The sequence below is a fragment of the Meleagris gallopavo genome, chromosome 6 (assembly GCF_905368555.1).
Source record: "Meleagris gallopavo chromosome 6, MGAL_WU_HG_1.1, whole genome shotgun sequence".
NCBI lineage: Eukaryota > Metazoa > Chordata > Aves > Galliformes > Phasianidae > Meleagris > Meleagris gallopavo.
The window spans coordinates 29,459,591-29,476,803 of record NC_139409.1 but is presented as its reverse complement, the minus strand read 5'-3'; the positions used below and the strand labels follow the sequence as shown (position 1 = coordinate 29,476,803).

Genomic DNA, 17,213 nt, shown 5'->3' with positions numbered 1-17,213 from the left:
AGAAGTAAAAAGAAGTAAAAGAACAGTAGCTTCAGAGCTAGAGAGTGGGATAGAAGTTCAGTTTGGAGTCTGCTCAGGAATAACATGAAGTGTCACAATATCTCCTGTTTGCTTATCACAAACAACTCATTTTCCAAGCACAGTAGTAAGAGTATTCAATAGTGCAGGGGAACAGGTGATTCTTCTATATCCAACATAGCATATTTCAGTGCAACAACCACTTTCTCACACTTTGTAAAGGAAAAGAGGATATAGTCCACAGGTTCACAGTGTCTGAAGCCTCTCTGTAGTGTAAGAAATACAACTGCATCACTTCTGCTTCTTTTTTTTTTTTGGGGGGGGGGAAGTGGAAACAAAAGATTCAACTTCATTTTATTATTTCTTTTTATTTTTCTTTTGCAGCCTAGTCTATAGAATGCAGAAAAGGCTTTTGTTAATGTAGGCTCGTCCCTACATTAAATGAAAATGCAAAGCTGGAATACAAGAGACCTGTTAACAAAAAAAGGCTGGTCCTACTCTGGACATAAAAAGATTATTGGAATTCTTAAAATCAATGTAAATTACTATAATATATGAATGTGATAAGGGAATTCTAAGAAATATTTCATTTCATTTAATGAAGTTCAGATCTATAGCTGCATACTGTGTTCAACTGTAATGGAAGCATTTTCTAAATTTTCTCATCACTGGTGCAGTTGAAAGGACACTCATCCAACTATAAGAACAACAAAGATTTTAGTTTACAGAATGTGACAAACAAACATATTTACAACAATTTCAATGTTGAGCACCAAAATTCATTTAATTCTAAAATTAGGAAGCATGTGTTGGCTTTGATGCAATTATTTCAGATTAATGCTGCTGTGAAAACAGATACTGGCTCAGATTCTGTCAGAGATACTCAGCCATTTAACTGGTCAAATAATGTAACACCCCTCCTGAATGGAGTTACTTTGTGCATAAGACTTAGCTGGTAAATCCTTAACATGTATCTTAGGCTATGTTTTAGGTTATGCTTGTCATTTCAGAGAACTTCAGATTATGAGACGCACACAGATGTTTTAAATTTAGAACAGTCAACTGATTTTATTCCAAACTGTAAAGAAAATAAGCATAGAATCACGGAATCATAGGTGTTAGAAGGGAGCTCTGGGATCCTTGATTCCAACCCCCTGCTAAATCAAGTTCCCTACAGTAGATTGCACAGGGAAGCATCTGGGTAGGTCTTGAATATCAGAGCACATATGTTAAAAGTCCTTCCCTGGGACTATATTTATTTGTTGTATTAGCACATATGAATTTCCCTTTGGATGATCTGGCGAAGTATAAAAAAAAATTGGGGCAGCTCAAGTCCAATATGAAATTTAAATGCAGTAGATCTCTATCGCAAGTAGTGACATTTATATAATTTTTTTCCTTGAGATCATGATTTGAAGATAGATCATAAAGGAGATTAAAATGAGTTAAGCCATCTTTAATCATTTAAGGCCCCAGACAGGTTAAGAATTAAAAAGGGGATTTCTATAATTTGAAAGCCTAAGGATATCTAACAGCAGATTGCTATCACACTACAGTATCATTATAGATGTAACCCTTCTGCCTAAAATTATTCTAACTAGTTTTCGCTTCCTGTATCAAAGGGACATCTTTAGCTCCACTGTAAATCTCCAATTTCCATGAGGTTCCTGTACTTGCATCCGGAGACAGATTCTGAATATTTTTAGAATTTAAACAAGAGCTATCCAGATAGACTCACAATCTCCAGATTTTTGTAAAACAAAATTTGATTGGCTTGAAGACGTGAAACCCACCTAGTTTAATATTATTAGCATGAAGAACTCTGAGTGAACACGGGAATCTTGCTCAGGAAGGCCTTTTTTCTTTCCAAGTGTGAAGTTGTAGAAATACAGTTCCGTGTTTGGACAGAAAACAGCGAACTGGGTGGCATGAATCAGTAGCTGGAATTTCAGCAGAAAGTTATGTGCCTGGAGAGACTTCTTTTGCTGTAGAAGCATAGTTCCACTTCAGAAGGAACCAACTTTGATTTGGAGCAAAATGTCTAGAGGGCTGCACCAAAGTCTCTCTTGTCATAGCTCAATGAAGTAGTTGAAGAAATGCCTAAGCTACAGGATAGATATTCTGTCAACTGCATAAGCTGTGCAGAGCAGCCTCCCAGTTGCTTTCTGATTCCCTCACATGAGACCTGAGCACAGAACAAATTGCCAATTTGTTTTTTCCCTTGCATTACATCTGATTTCCTATAAGGTATCTTTTATGTCCTTTAACTGCTGACTCACAGCAGGTTGCTTTAATGACTTTAACATCAGGGAAATTTTGCTTTGTAATCAAGTGGAAAATTGTTTTTTGTTTTTTGCTTCCCAGAGATTCTGAAATCCAGTTTTAATCCTGCCATAAGCTGCAGTCCTTCTATGAGTCCTTCTAAAAATACATTCAGTTTTTATAATATGCTGAATGAGTTGACTGTATACAAATTTAAAATTACTCTGCATCCATGAAGATCCATTTTTTGACAAACTGGCATGATGTACAGTGAGAACACGGCACGCACTGGAAAAGTCCTGAGCTGTAAAGCATCACTGCAGTGCTACATGTAATTCCACTGACAAGAAACAGGTTCATGAGTCAACACAACCTCTCTTTGCATGCCTAAGAAAGCAGGTATGAATTTAAAATATCTAAGAAGCATGAAGATTTCCTTCTCACATCCAATTACTAGTAGCTAGTGTGAGACACATCAAATGATGTAACTGAGACCACAAGCTCGTGCAGCTTCTCCCACACTTTGTTAGGTGAACCCTTTATTCTCTCTCTTCCATTTCATTCCTGTGCAAGAGGTCATATTCGTACCTTCTCTTATTTCTCCGCTTCTATTAAAATACAGCTATATCCTTTAAAGCATTTAGTACTGAATAAATTCTTACCTCTTTCACCCAAAGAAGGCAAACACAGATCAATGCATTCATTTAACAGGCAATGATTGAAGTGAGTCTATAGGTAAACCATGAATCCCAAACACTCAGACAAACAATATTGAATTCCAGTGGTTTGCTACACATACGAACACCATTGCTGTCTTACTGTGCGAAATCTAGGCATAAACTCCAGGAATGCTGGCAGCTAACATTTTTCTGAGGACTCTTTATTAGCTCTGTAGCACTCTGGCAAAGTATGTGTGTCAGAATTCCGCTGGTAACCTTTACACAGTAAGCTAATATTGATACCAATACTGTGGTCGCAGCAGAATGATCTTGAAATGTCCTAGGAGCTCCGGATCTAAACCCCACAAAAGGTACTGTATTTTAGAATTGCTAAAAATAGTGTATAAAAGATGAATAACGCTGTTAAGGTTGTAAAGTAAAGCATTCAAACATGAAGAAATACCAGAACAGATTTTAAGACTGTAAGCCACCTTACGACCAACTAGTTTTCCTTTTGTATAGCCCAAGAAATAATACTTCATCTGATATTCCTTATATCAATCACATAACATCTGTGTGAGCTATAGTTATTTTTAGAATGAAATCTGCTCTTCATTTAAAGACTTCAGAAGATGGAATCTATCACCTCCCTTATTCCAGTGAGCTGAATTTTTCCCATTTTAAAGTGATGAGTTTCTATGCAGAATTATTTGGCTTTTTTTTCCAGGCACCAGCTCTCATTATGCTATTGTCTGCTAAATTAAGGATCCTTGCAGAAACTGGGGTCAAGTCATACCTTAACCTTTTCTTGGATGAGCTTCTATAATTCCCTAACTGTGGGGCAGATTTCCAGGCATCATTTTTTTTTTTTTTTTTTAGTTCTTTGCTAAACCATTCCCAATTTTTCCATGTAACATTATTCTTCTTTTTCTGAGCTCACAAATTATGACTTTAACTACTTATCCCATTTATCCCTGATTTACCAAAGCTACACTGGACTGACAGCCAGCAGGCTAAGAGTTCTCGTTTTGTCTCTTACCCTGAGTGGAATTAATCTTTATACTGCAAGGATTTTGAAATTGAATAAAATTTCATATCCTCTCAATTCTCTTCTCTCTGCTTCTTTGCAGACAACTGGCTTTTTTTACAATTCAGGGTAATGAGGAAAACAAATTCTTTATATTTTAGAATCCATCTCACTCCCTGATTTCCATTGGACAGATCTTTTATCTGAGTTTGTTTCAGGCTGGTAAGTTTGCTTTGACACTGATGCCTACAGACCAAGGATCTTAAAAGCGCATTGTGTGTCACAGACATACCTAGCACTTCAGACGCATGCTTAACTCTGATCAGAGACAGCTCAGCTCTCTCCAGCTTTCAAAGCTAACTGTCAAACAAAGCTGAAAGACTACATAGAGATTACATTCCCATCTGTCAAAAGAAAGATGTTTGCCTTATGTTAAATGGTGTTCTCAAGAGGGAATGCTTCTTTCCCCCTCCAACATCATACACAGCTTTTTCAGAATCCCTGCTTGGGACTTGGGTCATAAGAGCCTTTTGGCAAGTAATGCAGACACAAAGCACATTCAAAAAAACGGCTCCTCTGATGAATAGATACTAACTTGTAGCAACTTACCATTCAAGTCAGTGTTGCAACATTCTTAACTATGTAGCGACTCTGTCACTGACCGGACCAGCTTGTGTAGGCTCAACAATACCCAGCTGCAAAGCTGAAAAATTTAAAGAAAAAAAAAAAAATCCTCAGAAAAAAGCAAAATCTAGCAGTCTTGCAAAGTATTGTCAGATCATATATCTAATGGCAACAAAGGAAAAAAAAAAAAAGGCAAAAAGATATAAACAACGTAGGCCTACTCAATGTGTTACTAAATTCTTTGATTTTAACATCTTATGTGTTCAGTTTACTCTTTTATTTCATATGTTGGGACCTCTCCATGCTGTAGAGTATTGCTATATTCAATATGTGGTTTGAAAATCTCATACATATAAAATAATGAAAAATATTTAGTTATTTGTTTGTACTTTGTGAAAAGAGGATAACAGGTACATGTATCTTGGGACCCAACCTTTAAAACACTAAATTAACGTCCATTTTGAAGGTTATGTATAAAGAGGTACTTAAGGAAATGCTTAAGCACCCACTGAGACTTATAATCCAAGTTAAACCCAGACAACTGTCTCAAACAAGAATTCTTTCTTGAATGGCCATCTAATACTGAGATGAGTCCAATGACTTTGATAATTACTCTTGTTTTGCAGTGATTTAAAAGTGAGAATCAGACCCCTAACCTGCATCACCCTGAACACTACAAAATAGTGCAATCCTCCCAGGGTAGATGGGACATTCCTTCAACCTTTGCAGTACCCATGTTTATAGTTTGCAGTATATGTAAATCTTTAGGATGACTTCTTTTAATGGCTCCCTCAAATGTACTATAAACCAAATAAAAAGTTCATGCTTGAACTGTGAAAGTTTGCTGTGAAGGATTTACTTCTGATTTCAAAGAAATCATTCTGGGGACTTCCAGACTATTCACTGGCCTTGTCAAGGAATGGAAGCAAAACAGATGCCCACTAGCTTTCTGGCAAAGAGAAGATGGTCTGTCAAAACAGCATATTTATGTGTAATGAAGATTCTAATTTTAAATCTCCTTTGGTGACACTCATATCTTTGGCATTTAAATTTCCAATGTTTATACCAGTGTCTAAAGAACACTTGAGGAAAAACTTTATTTCCAAATAAAGTTTCATAACTTGGCAGGCTGATCTCACTTTATAAATATAAGAACTTTAAATCCTTTTCCATATAAACATGTGCAATATTTCCTAGCAAAAGTGTGTGACAGTCAAAAAGTTCAGTTATTCTCAATCTCTAAATCAGTGCAAGACAGCTCATCCAAAATAAAGGATCAATCCAAGCATAATTATAAATATACATGTTTAGGAAATGCAAATAAATAAATACCACCTAAGTATGAAATGACAGTAACTTTCCAGAAAAGTAATATTGTCTATTAGAATATTATGAAGACTTATTGGAAGTCACTGCAGTAAGAAATGTCAGGAGACATTTTCCTCCTAAGTGTCCACTGTTCTCTGCCTAGTTTAAAATTAGCCTGGCTGCTGCAGCCACATTGCTTCGGAAGATCCAACCGTTGGCTCATTGTGAGTGGCCTGGGCTGCATGCCCTTATACTCCAACTCATCTGGCCATGAAGAAGTTGGGAGAATGCTCACGCATGGGGTGTCCTCATACTGTTTTGTTCTGGCACATACTATTGCAAGAGGTCTCTTCACATTGCTAGGAGAATGCTAATGCATGGCATGTCCTCACTCTGCTTCTATCTTGCACTTGGCTTCAGCTCAGCTGTGCAGCTGAATCTGAACTCAATAGCAGCCTCACAGTTTCTTCTATTCTTTCTCTAATGAAAATAATACGACATAGATTCTAACTGGCTCTAAGCGTAACTTCAGATCATGCAAAATTAAATCCCACTTATGTTTCTGGTACAGAAGCTATGGGTAGCTACAAGCTAGGCTTTGCAAGCCTGATGTCTTCTATGCCTAGCTCTCAAAGAAGAATCTTCAAATTCTGTTTTGGTGTCTGGCTTCATGTATCATCAGGAGAAAACATTAAGAAGGTGAAGTGCTGAGTATTATACTGGCCTGAAAGAAGGAGATGAGCTTTGCTTCTCCAGAGGAAGTATTTCCTGCTCTTGGGATACAGAACTCAGATTCTGCCCCTTAAATCATGAATCTGTTCAAGAGCTGGGCACATAAAAACCCAGCAGCCTTGAGAGGAACTCCTGGTTCTGCTTTCTGAACTACAAGAGATGCTCCAAAAGTAATGCCTCCTTTTTTTTTTTTTAATGTTGGCCCATGGTGAACATTGATGGTATGGCAGTAGAGGTTGAATCTTCCCAGCAATATCCCACTACGTGTTGCTGCTGTGGGACAGATAGCAGCAGAGGGGAAGCCTGACAAGACGGCGTCTAACATGGAAGCGTGTATGATACAAAGGGATGTCTCTGCATTCCTTGGTGCTCACTGCCATTCATTGACACTTGCTGAACATTTATGGATATTGAACAGTGGATGTGAGCACAGTGAGGTGGTGGGTGGTTCGTTTCAGCAGTGGTGACACCGACAGTGGATCACCTGCACTGGTGCAGATTGTAACGAACACAGCATGCAAGCTCTTGTTCACTGCTGAAGAAAATACATAGCTAGTGGTTGTGCTTATATTGAAAAATAGCATTTTGTAACTGAAAATTTGCTCTGTCAAATAGCATTCTTGTGCCCTCTGTATCTTGTCGTTTCCATGGGAGGAAAAAAAACAGGAGGCATTACTTTCGGAGTGACCTATACATATCTCATCAGCCAGACCTGCTTTGCTTGATCAGAACACATTGGAGCTCCTACTCCCACGTCTCAGGACCCGCCTCGCTGAAGGTGAAGCTGGGAAGCCCTCTTCTGTCGGAATGTAGCACGCGTGACTGACAGCACAGGAGAGCTGCACGTCAGCAGGCCGTGCCCTGCAGATGAGGACACGCAGCTGCTCTGACGTCACTTGCCGCAGTGTTCCTGTCAGCGCTGGGTGCAGGGCCGGTGGCTGAGCTGCCTCTTTGCTCAGTGTTTGCTGAAGCAAACCTGAAAGCAGAAGCAGATTACTGACAAATCAGCACTAGCCCAGCGGCACCTCCCTCTCCCGCATCTTTAGGACAGCTGTTTCAGCCCTGCTCTTTTTTTTCCTGCCCTCTTCCAGGCATGCAGATGGGTTGTTACACACTTTTGTGCTGCAGGTTTGCATCTTCTGCTGAGAAGGGAAGTGAAGCAGTGCTCCCCACTTCCTGGCTCACTCTTCTGGCCCCTGTATCGAACAAGGGCTTGTCACTCACCTGCATTTTCAAAATACTACAGATACGTTGGGGGGGAAGGCAGGAGGTCAAGCAGCTGATTCTATGCATGTACTCAACTAGTTTTCTCATCACACATCACAGATTAGGGCCTCTTAAGACCTGTTCTGCTTAAAGCCTGCATCCCAGCAACATGCTGGATGGAGCTGGATCAGAGAACAGCTCAGATGGACTTTTGTCTCAGGATTGACACGAGGTTTCTGAACTGGCACCTGAAGTCCATCCCAGCCCTATTTTAGCCATTTTAATCTTTATAGGATCTGATTCTTTCTGTATAAGACGGTTCAGACCTTTGTTTCATCACTGCAATGCAGCCTAGCAACTGTTCTCACAGCGGTATATCCAGGCATGAACCTGTAGAATGTCACTGATTCTTTGTCTTTGCCACTAGCAATGTTGAAACTTTAGTTGAAAATTCAATTTCAGATTTAACTACTAGCAAAAATTCAAACTAAACCACTGATGCCTGTTATCTCCTCTTTCTTACTCTGGTTGAAATTATTCCTATTTAAGTCAGTAAGGTTAAAATTAGACATGGCAGAAGAATCAATTCTGACTGCCCAATAAGGAGACCTTTTAAAAGCCCTGCAAACCTACAGTTTGTGTATGAAATTGAAAATTATGAACTGAGATGCATAAAATGCAACTGAAATAATTTGTGCATCAGTGTTTTCCAGATTACTTCTTTCAACTGTTTCTGAGGAAGATGGCCTAAAACTTGAACCATGGCCTAAAACTTGAACAGAAGTTCCATACAAATAGGAGGAAGAACTTCTTTACGGCAAGGGTGAGGGAGCACTGGAACAGGCTTCCCAAAGAGGGCGTGGAGTCTCCTTCTATGTAGATATTCAAGATCTGTCTGGATGCTCACCTGTGTGAGCTATTGTATTGCTTTAGCAGAGGTGTTGGACTCAATGATCTCTTGAGATTCCTTCCAACCCCTGCAATTCTGTGATTCTGTGATTCTGTGAAGATAGGAAATAAATGATTATAACTTACCACAGTTTATCAGATGAGGGATTCTACTGTGCTGCAAACCATACTTCATTTGATTTATTTTAAAGATGACAAATAGTTGTTTCTTCTACCTGTGACAAAAACAAAGCAAAAAACAGATAAAATACTTTACATGAAAGAAAACTGAATTACAATAATTTATTGCAATAAATCTGATGAGATTACACCATCACTACGCCAAAGCTTTTGTACAAAGCTGTTGGTCACCAAAACAACTCAGGTTTCAAAGAGTCACAGAATCAAATAATCACTAAGGTTAGAAAAGACCACTAAGATCATCTCATCCAACCATCAACTCATGTCCACCATGCCCACTAAACCATGTCCCTCAATGCCACATCTATATGGTTCTCAAATACCACCAGGGACAGTGACTCCACCACCTCCCTTGGCAGCCTGTTCCAATGCATTACTATTCTTTCTGAGAAGAAATTGTTCCACCTCCATCCCTGGTAGGACTTCAAATGCAGTCTCTCCCTCCTGCACTGTACTGCAAGAACCAAATGTATAATTTTACCTTTCCCATTTAGGCAACGCCTTAAAGACGCATGTCAACATAAACACAAAGCTAGGCTTACAAAAGCAATATGCCAATTATATATTCATAATTTTCAACAGAATTGATTGATTTTCAGACTGCTAGGTGTCTGAGAAACTATTTTATGGAAATAGTAAAAGAGTTTTAACAGCAGTAACATATAGCTTCTTATCACTACCAGTAAGAACCTTTGGTGTGCTTTGCCTCATCAGTTCAATGGATTATTACGGCCTTTAGCTACTCATTAACCAGCAGTAATAAAAAAAATCACATATCATGAACCTCTTGCTGATCTAACACAGTGCCATAATGGTAGCCAGACCCAAGAAGAAGACTTTTTTACAGAATACTTAGACAGCTAAGCTGCATATTTAGCATTTCAAGAAACCAGATCATTTTGTATTAGTTCCTTTACTGATGGAAGCACTTGCAATTATTACATATGGCTGAAGATGTTTTCAAGAAATTCATTTGATTAAATAAAACAAAACCAAATATTTTTAAAGCCATGCAAAACATGCTAATATATATATTTACAATGTAAAAAATCTATGGTCTATGTGGTAAATGCAAATTATTCTAATTGCACAAAGCCATAAAGCTGTCTGTAGATTCAAATTTCTTCTTAAAATGTATGTATTATTTAAATTATATCATTATTAGCTCATTAAACTTCAAATATAATGCTATATAAAGAAATACGCTTAGCATTTAAATTTCTCACTCATCTCTCATCTCTCTCATGTAGCTGATATAAACAGTCCTTATCCTTGAAGAAATGTGTGCAATGAAGAAAAACCTGGCAGGAAGTTGTACTGCTTTCACTATAAGTTCTCATTCACATGCCTTACAACACTGATGAGAATATCAAGTGGAATATGTGCAAGTCTGTATGTGGAGTATATGCAAGGTCATCGTGTTGCATGATTGCTCTGTGCTCTGCAGTCCTAGTTTACACTCCTCTCCTCATGCTCCACAGTAATCATGTAATGGAAAGGCTGCCAGACACTGGAAGAACAACATGCACACTTGCTTTTGGAAGCAAGTAAGGCCTCAGCATAAAACTATATATGTGCCTAAGTGCTGAAGAGCTGGGACTTAAAATATTTTGCAACTAGAGACTGGCAGTGTGACATCTCTGAATTTCTTTCAGCACCAGCATATCTTGATTGGTAGCAAATACCAGCAATGTCACCAGGCTGAGCAGTGCTGACAGCTGCAATTGGGGAGCCTATTTCAATTTTCAAAGCATGCTGATGCAACATGCTGCAGTTGTGCTGAGTAAACATTTTATGCTTTGTCTCATCTAGCACATACTATGCAATCTGAAATATCAGCTGAGCAGAAGTTACCACAAACATTACGATATCAGTGAATCAACAGAAACCACACTGTCACATCTAGAACATCTATTTCCTGATTTGGGTTGAGATGAACACTGCAGAACTCAGCAACCACAGTGCAGTAATTTTTGGTGAAAGGAAGTTGGTTATTTCTAAGAGCAACTGAATGACGGCATTACTGCTGAGTCTAAAAAATACCCTCATGTGGGTTAAATTAAAGATTATAAATGATTACAGATTAGCCCAGATTGTGGTTAAGTGAGGTGCATAGAAAAGGTTGTAGGTACAAGAAGTTAACAGCTGTGCAAGAGGCATACTTAAAGACTGCAAACTCGACTCACAGCACACAGAAAATGGGGTCTCTGGACCATCTGTCCATGGCAAATGGACACAGAGAAGCCTGTATTTGTCCTGCATTTGTTCCCAGTCTTGCAATCAGTGAGAACTCTCTGAGCTTCTGCTGATGGCTGCCATGTAGGTATAGAAAGAGCTTCTCAAAACAAAGGACAGATTGAGGGCTGCTCTGGGGCACAGTCATAACTGCTTTGTATTTTTCAGCTTTTATTAGTATGAACTTGGATTTAAAAGACTACTCTTGTCTGTATCACTGCCAAATGTTTATTTTTCTTAATCTAGAATTGTAAGAACTGAAAATAGATGGGATGTGTGGAGGCTGTCTGGTCCAAAGCATTTTTTATTACTACAACAATAGGAATCCCATAGCCTCTCTGGACAACCTGTTCTAGAATTTGATCACTCTAGCTGTAAATAATTATTTCTATCTAATAAGAATTTTCCTTACTGATGCCTCTCATTCTTTCAAGAAGACTATGGATCCATCTTCCACACAGCTAATGACCAGGTTGTCAAAGATAGCCAAAGTAGTTCCCCTTGGCCCTCTCCAGCTCTTCCTGCTTCTTCATTTTATAGCCATTATGTTTATATTCTGCACATGTGCACAGCACTATATATCCACAGGAGTTAAAACTCAGAGCAATATATTGTTCAGATGGCAGACAAGGCCGAAACTTACATTAAGCAGATATCTTTCCCTTGGAGAGCAGATGCAATGTTGAGGGCCACACTGGGGTAAACATCTGATGGGACAAATATGCCATGCTGGTCTTTATTGAGACAAATTCCTTTGGCCTCTGTGAAATTTTGCTTGATTGAAGGCTAACACATACCTTGGGATTTGACTGTTGCACCTCATTTGCTTCCAGGAGGGGGTAATGGTACAAATAATGACGAGATTAATGTGATTAATATCACATTTAAATCTACATAAAGAACAACGCTGCACTTCAGAAATCTCTCATGCTTTTAAGTGATTTGGGGAAGTAAAAGAGAATCTAAAATGAGAGCAAGATTTTGCCCACAGTGTATTTTTTTTAATACTTTTACCAGTCCAGAGAACATTTCTACTTTTGTCATGGCACTCATAGAAGAGTGTCTCATTCTCCTGTTTTGTTTTGATTTGGTTGCTGTTTTTCTGTTGCTGTTGTTGCAATTATATATATATATATAGTTTTGTTTTTGTTTTTACTATAACTATGACTTCTATTATCTAGGGATTTTTTTGCATGTGGGTGGATGGATGTGATGGTAAAAGGCTGAGACAGGTCAGTGAGAACCCTGTGCACTGCCAAACTAAACCACGGATTCTGCAGAAAGTCAAGGGAGAACAGAATCTTTTTTTCATTAAACCAAAGACAACCTGGCAACTGCTGATCTTATTACTTGTCACTCAGAGATATAATTCAGGTATGAATTGGTACCTAGCACTGAACCACCCAGAGGCAGCGATACTCAAATAATTTACTAGATAAGAGCTGCTATTGCTGCAATACATTGGAGATTGCCTTAACTACAGCAGATACATTTGTCTCAGTGCCTAAAGATACTGTGCTCAAATGAAAATGGTTACATGAAGCTCCTCAGTATTCATAATAATGACCCCTATCCCTTATTTGTCCGAAGGTATATAATGCTGTTATTGATAGTCAAATGTAGAAAAGCTCTTCGCTCATCTAAGAAAATCAACGACACCAAAGGGTTTCTGAAGTAGCATATGCTGCCTGAGAAAGATGGAGAAGAATGGAGGAGAGATTCAGCATCATATCAACAGCTAGATCTCCACAGATCACAATGGCACTATATCATTGAAACTGTGTTTTGAAAAACATTGCCTTCAAATACCAGCAGAGCTGGAGAGGGGCACCGCAGCAACCAGCTCTTCTGATGTGGACAAGGACAGGCAAGTACTTGGCTACAGGTCTTTCAGCAAGATATTTAGAGACAAGATGTTTTTGCTCCTGAAGGACGATTCACAGTTTAGGCAATACTTATGGCCAGCCACATTTCCTGGCATACAACACCCTACCTCGACAACCAAGAACCAAAGGCAAATCTAGCCAGACCCAGTTGTTAGGAAATGTCCATCCCAGACATCATAAACGTCATTACAAATTAAGACAAATTATTAACTGAAATAAATTAACATAATTGCTACCTTATTCCATTTCTTTTCCTTAATGTTTCTCTAAGCCATTTCTTTCTTAGTAAGGATTGACATAGTAATCACTGACAAAGCACAGTCTGCATATTGTATTACAGATTACATTTTTAGCCTGCTGTGCAGTTACTATCATTCTCCTGGATGACTGCATTCTTCGGTATCAAGGCTTTAGTGTGCCATCTGGTGGATTTTGCTGAAATTATGTCTTTGAGAACAAATGGGTGGTAGAACTACATTCTTTTTTTCTTTCTCTTTTTTTCTTTTCTTTCCTTTTCTTTTTTTTTTTTTTTTTTTTTTTTTAAAGGTGACATTGCCTCCCAAGCTTAATTCTACTCACATTTCCAGTTAAGTGAGTTTTTAGCACTATAAGTACTGGATATTTAGCTAACTTCTTACACTGATAAATTTGATATGTAAAGAAACTGTCTCTCTCTCAACAAAGAAGTCCAGAAAACCAGCCTAAGCAAGTTCTAAATATTGATTCCCTCAATGACATTTAAACGCCTAATCCTCACTGACTACACACAGAATGATAGAATAGGATCATAGAATCAGAATCAATGAGGCTGGAAAAGACCAAAAGGCCTTCAAGAACATGCCTGGAGAAGACTGAGAGGGGATCTTATCAATACTTACAAATATCTGAAGGATGGGTGTCAAGTGGTTGGGGCCAGGCTACTTCTGGTGGTGCCCAGAGACAAGAGAAGAGGCAATGGGCACAGATTGGAACATAGGAGGTTACACATGAATATGAGAAAAAAACTTTATTTCGAAGGCGGCAGACTACTGGAACAAGAGAGGATGTGGAATCTCCTCCTCTTGAGATATTCAAAACCCGTCTGGATACTTTCTTGTGCAACCTACTGTAGGCAACCTGCTCTAGCAGGGAAGGGGGAGTAGATGATCTCCAGATCTTCCTTCCAACCCTTACAATTCTCAGATTCTGTGATCATCAAGTTCAGCCATCAATCTAACCTATCAAGTCCCATCACTCTACTACATCCTTTAGTGCCTCATCAGTCTCTACCATGGATGATGATCAAAGATTCTGAAAAAAATCTGTTGCCATAGAACTTCAAATAAAACTGAGTTTGTGTACACATTCTTCAGTTTATTACATACCAATTAACAACACATTAAAAATAGTGTGCATTTTTGATACCACATGAAAAATGCAAAACTACCTCAGATATTTGAAAATAAATTTTGAGTATGAGTTTTCAGCTACATCTTTACAGTCTTATCACTGTAAATCATTTCTCTATTTCTCTTTTTTATAGAGCATGGTTGTTTGATGAAAAACCTGGGATGGATTCAGTTTCAGAACATAAAAGGTCCTGTGAGTGCATAGCCTAAGAGGAAATATATGTTCTACTTCAGCACAGTGCCACAGCTATTCTTCCACTCTGCACAAGACGCAGTATATTCAAACACAACTGATACTTCCAGGATTTTAGTGCTGGATGAAGGCTGTCTGCTGAATGAATGAGCTGCAGTTGCCACAAAAGAACATGAATGGGCAGTTGTATGAGGCTCCAAACCAACATATGATTCTAATCATGATGCTGGACTGAAGATAGCAATGACTATTTTGGAATAAAAAAAAAGACCAGCTGAGAGGTGCTAGATATGTGGTTGATAATTAATGTTCTTGTTGGAGGCTGGCCATGTTTCCATAAAAAGAAAACTAGAGTAACCCAGATAAAATAGAAAGGAAAAGAACAGCAGTGATTGAAAACACAGCTTTTGGTTTTGGTCCTGATTGTTACTGGCAACCTCACTGCTAGAGAAAAACAGGTTCAGAAGAGTTTTAGCAGCCACTGTGCACTGTGAGCAAATATACCAGCACTGTGCTATTTAAGACATCTATTTTTGCTGCCTTTTTAGACACAGGCTCACCGCAGAAACAAAGGTTAGCTAAGATAGTCTGTTTTTAAACTGAAAGCTAACATCAGGGAGTGAAAAGAAGATAGACAACAATGGAAGAAAAACAAAAAAAAGAACAATAAAAATGTGTTATTGTGGTTTTCAGAACTGTGACTGGAGAAGATAGAAGTACCACTAAGACTCCTCCGTTTGGTCAGGACATTTTTCATAACCAAGTAATGAAGACCCAAGTCCTGTGATAACTCTGTAGTCCCTAAAGGACAGAAAACAACTCTGCTTTTGGTCTAGATAGGTTATGTTGCATCAGCAAGCCATGTGACTTGGCAGATGTGGACTTGATGACTATAACAGTTGGTGCTGGGAGTAGATATCTACACTACAAGACTTTAAAGGAGGCTATTCTGAACTAGCCAACTGTAGAACTTAATGACTGTTAAGATTCAATGTGTCAGTTTACTTTAATGTGAAAGGAATTCTGGAAGTTCCAAAGGACTTTGCAATCAAAACCAAAGCACAGAAGCAAGTATAAATGGAGATTCAAATTAGATAGTGCAGACCTGATCTGAACTAAAATACCTCTGCTTGGCCACACCACCACTGCTACGTTCATCTGCCTTGGGGAGAAGACCACGTGACTGCACAGCTAAAAGAGAACTCTTTAAAAGCCTTGTCCATGTTGTTTAGGCTTAGCCTATCCCTCTGTAGGCTCCACACAGTATGTATAGGCCTGAAGACATTATTTTGTTGTAGGTTTTCAGTTTATACTGTATGAAATACAGCAAAATGCATTTTGTAGCCTGACAGAAAGGGTGTGTGCAGCGTGCTCCGGGCATGGCCAGTGACAGTAAGTTTTCTGAGGACAGTCACCCTGCAGGGTTAGCAACAGTTTGCGCCAGAAGGCAGAGAGGTAGGGAATCCTCCTGGCACCCACTTGTCCAAGCTGCCTGTAGGGAGAAGCACACAAGTCCATGTTTTTGTTCATGTTGTCTTTGCATCTTATTCTGAGTTTTCATTTCATGAGCCGAGCTAGCTTTTTATTATCTTGGATAAAATGGAGTGTAGAGCTTAGAGGGTTATATTCCTCATTGCAAACTTAATCTGCTCATAAATAAGAGTTATAAAATGTATATTTCATTTAGGAATAAAAGTGTATGCCATTATTGTATAAGGTCTTTTACTGAGATTGAAAACACATTGCAAGGATTAAACATGACCTGAATATATGAAAACATAAAATTAAGGTATTACTCCAGAAAGCTGAGAGCATAACTTACAATTGATTTTGATAGACATTAAATGCTCTGGAGGATTAAAGCCACGAGAAGATATAGATTATGGTAATTCAAGATATTTTCAGTCCTGTGATTTCAGTGATCTAAAAGCCATTTTTATGTCAGTTCCTCCACATTAATCCAACTTCACTTGCAGCAAAGTACAGTAAAGTATCATTTGTTTTAACTGTGAAAAATAATAGTATCTTCTTTTTACTGTATACATCGTCAAAGAAAAATTTCTGGTGTAGTATTTAAATAGTTTCAGAAGGCTTTTGCCTCACTGAACATTTTATACAGAATCTGGGGACTTCTGATAGATGAAGCAAGACTTGTTCTTATAGAACCAGTTTCTAAAGCCTCCATGTCATGAAGAAAATCCAATGCCTTTAATGGAACTGATATAGCAAAAATCCCCAAGTAGAATCAATCAGTTTAAAAGCATACAATTACTAATACATGTTAAGCGGACACAAACTGGATTTAAATCAAAGAAAGAACGCCTTTTCAAGGTTTTGCAGCAAATCAATTTAAAATCAAACCTTAAGGCAACACTGTGCAACCCTGTGCTTTTATAGACTCTGGCCAACTATTTATGGACAAAACTTGCTTTTACCAACGAAAGAGCCACACCTTCCACCGCTTACAGCATGACAGCCGCCCAATTCGTACATCAGCGACCTCTACACCAGCGCAGCGCACCCGGAACTCCGTCACTTTCCGCGGCGATGGGTGACGCCATCTTGCCGCGCCGCGGCGTGGCCCCG

General features: G+C 38.6%; 1 long non-coding RNA gene across 2 annotated transcripts in view; it reads right to left on the bottom strand.

The window, feature by feature from the left end:
- LOC104911478 (uncharacterized) overlaps positions 1–17,213 on the bottom strand; it is a 25,955-nt gene extending 8,742 nt beyond the window's left edge. Inside the window, exons 1-4 of one of the 2 annotated variants that reach the window (XR_002116031.3) lie at positions 17,080–17,213; positions 8,872–8,960; positions 7,343–7,606; positions 4,576–4,669 (exon numbers count right to left, since the gene is read on the bottom strand). This is a non-coding gene — a long non-coding RNA (uncharacterized LOC104911478). Of the gene's footprint in view, positions 1–370; positions 4,670–7,342; positions 7,607–8,871; positions 8,961–17,079 lie in introns of those variants that run through there. The other variant, XR_004160129.2, reaches the window with a different exon arrangement.